This window comes from Trachypithecus francoisi, unplaced genomic scaffold (genome assembly GCF_009764315.1).
Source record: "Trachypithecus francoisi isolate TF-2019V2 unplaced genomic scaffold, Tfra_2.0 Lachesis_group4, whole genome shotgun sequence".
NCBI classification, from domain to species: Eukaryota; Metazoa; Chordata; class Mammalia; order Primates; family Cercopithecidae; genus Trachypithecus; species Trachypithecus francoisi.
In genome coordinates this window covers 78,147,426-78,149,769 of record NW_022681469.1, presented here as the reverse complement: position 1 = coordinate 78,149,769, position 2,344 = coordinate 78,147,426, and positions in this window count along the sequence as shown.

Here is a 2,344-nt window from a genome sequence, read left to right as displayed (position 1 = left end):
AGGAGATCGAGACCATCCTGGCTAATGCGGTGAAACCCCGTCTCTACTAAAAATACAAAAAACTAGCCGGGCGACCTGGCGGGCGCCTGTAGTCCCAGCTACTCGGGAGGCTGAGGCAGGAGAATGGCGTGAACCCGGGAGGCGGAGCTTGCAGTGAGCTGAAATCCGGCCATTGCACTCCAGCCTGGGCGGCAGAGGGAGACTCCGTCTCAAAAAAAAAAAAAAAAAAAGAAAATTGTACCATAGAAAGGAAGGAGGAGTACACATTAGTCAGAGACTGAGGATCACCCTAATGAACCATTTTAGGCTAATCAAGAGAAAACTATAGTTGCTGAAAAAGCTTGAGCTGAGTTATAATGAAAGCTATCCTTGGACCACATTCTGCCATGTATATAAGAAGCCATGAAATAGTTTATTTGACATTTGCTATTAGCTTGATGAAGCCCAAGCTCTCCATTCTTTAAGGTGCTCTGAACACCACCTTGCATGAAAGATTCTTTCAGGATAAATGCAAAAATATTTCAGAGTCATGATGTGGTGCCCTTAGACAAAACATCAGTCATTCAGAACCTGAAACCAATGGCTGATCCCAGGACTGTTTAGAGATCGGACTTAGGTGCTGTCCCTATGGGTACAAGCTGGAAGGCTCACGAGATTCACAGTTTTATTGAAATGGTTTTTGTCCAGTCGCCAACAAATTCCTCATTTTCTAGTCCAATGATAAAATTTTAGTTTTATTCTTTCTTGGTCCCAGTTTGATGCTATTGACCTATCCTAAAACTATTGAAACACTTTCCTCCATTGCTTCTAGTTCACCACTCTATGGGAATGTACTCTGGCTCCTGCGCTTACACTTTCATGGTATGTTTGGTTGATCATTCTTTCCTTACTTATCATTCTCTCCTTACTCCTAAAATACTGTCATCTCCAAGGCCTGCCCTTTAATTTCTACTTCTTTTGCTCTTGCAGAATGATTGTTTTTACTCTTTAAATATGCTGATGACTCTGAAAATCTGCCATTTCTGCACAATTATTATGTGCCAGGAACTGTTTATCTCTTTATACATTTTATTTATTTAAAATTTTACAACAACCTAATGGTTATTTTTAGCATCCCTGTTTTGCATGAGGACCAAAAAAGTGGCCTGTCTTGTTCAAGTCACAACTTGGAAGAGCTGGGATTTTATCTTAGATCTAACTACAAAATGGTTGCCTTAAACTTGGCATATGCCACTCAACATATTGCCTACCCAGATTTCCATCTTGAGCCTGAGACCAGGTCTTCACACAATTGGAGCACATTAGAGACATCAGTAAAAATGCTTTTAAATACAGTCTTTGTCCATCCTGATTCTCAGATGATAAAAATCTTGGCGGATGGTTTGATGCATGGATCTTTATATTCAGCTTTCTATTAGAACATCACCAGGATGCTTCCCAGGAACTTTGATTTTAACCTGAACAAAACCAAATCTACATTCTCCCAAATCTCCCCTTGTAGTTCTTATATTGTTAGTATATCATAATTCACACAGAGATAGACATTTAGGAGTCATCCAAGAGCCCTTCTCCTCTCTCACTTTTCTTATCCTTTTGGCTCCAACTCCTATAAAATTCATCCCAGAGATATCTGGACATCCCCACTGGTACTGCCATCATCTGTCACCTCCTAACCAGCCTCCTTATTTCTAGTCTCTCCGTACTCTAAGTGTGTCCTGCATCTTGCTGCTAAGGCCATTTTAGTTTTTCTAAGAAGTGTCTTTGGGTGACCATGTTAATAATTCTTTTATTATTTTCCATAAGGAAAATGAGGCAGAAAGAGGTTCAATATCTGGTCAAAATATCATCAAGTGAAAGCATCATGGCAGTTTAGTGGCACATTGGCCATTCTTGAATTTTACCTCTGCTGTTTAGCCTTTTGAACTATAGTTCGGATTTGAGTAGATACAGGTGATACTTCAGGAAATCATGAGAGAACACGGATAGGGAAATGGAGGGATAAATAAATGATTTCTGTTTTTCTCATTTTGAATTTTAATGTTTGAAAATAGAATTCCTAGAGTAATGTTCTGAAATGAAGAGAAACAAGGGATTAGTCATCTGGACTACATGTTAATTTAAAAATAAATTTTAAATAGTGGGCTTCACTACAAAAGCATAAACATTTGGGGATACATACACATTAATTGGTAATCTAGTTGTGTTTTTCAACTTGCGAGGCATAGATCCCGAATGGTTTAGGAATTATATAGCAAGGAGTTGGTGAATCTGAATGTTGCTGTCTCATTGTCTATAAATTGGAAAAAAGGTAACTGATACATCTGTGAAAATGATTTTTCAGATG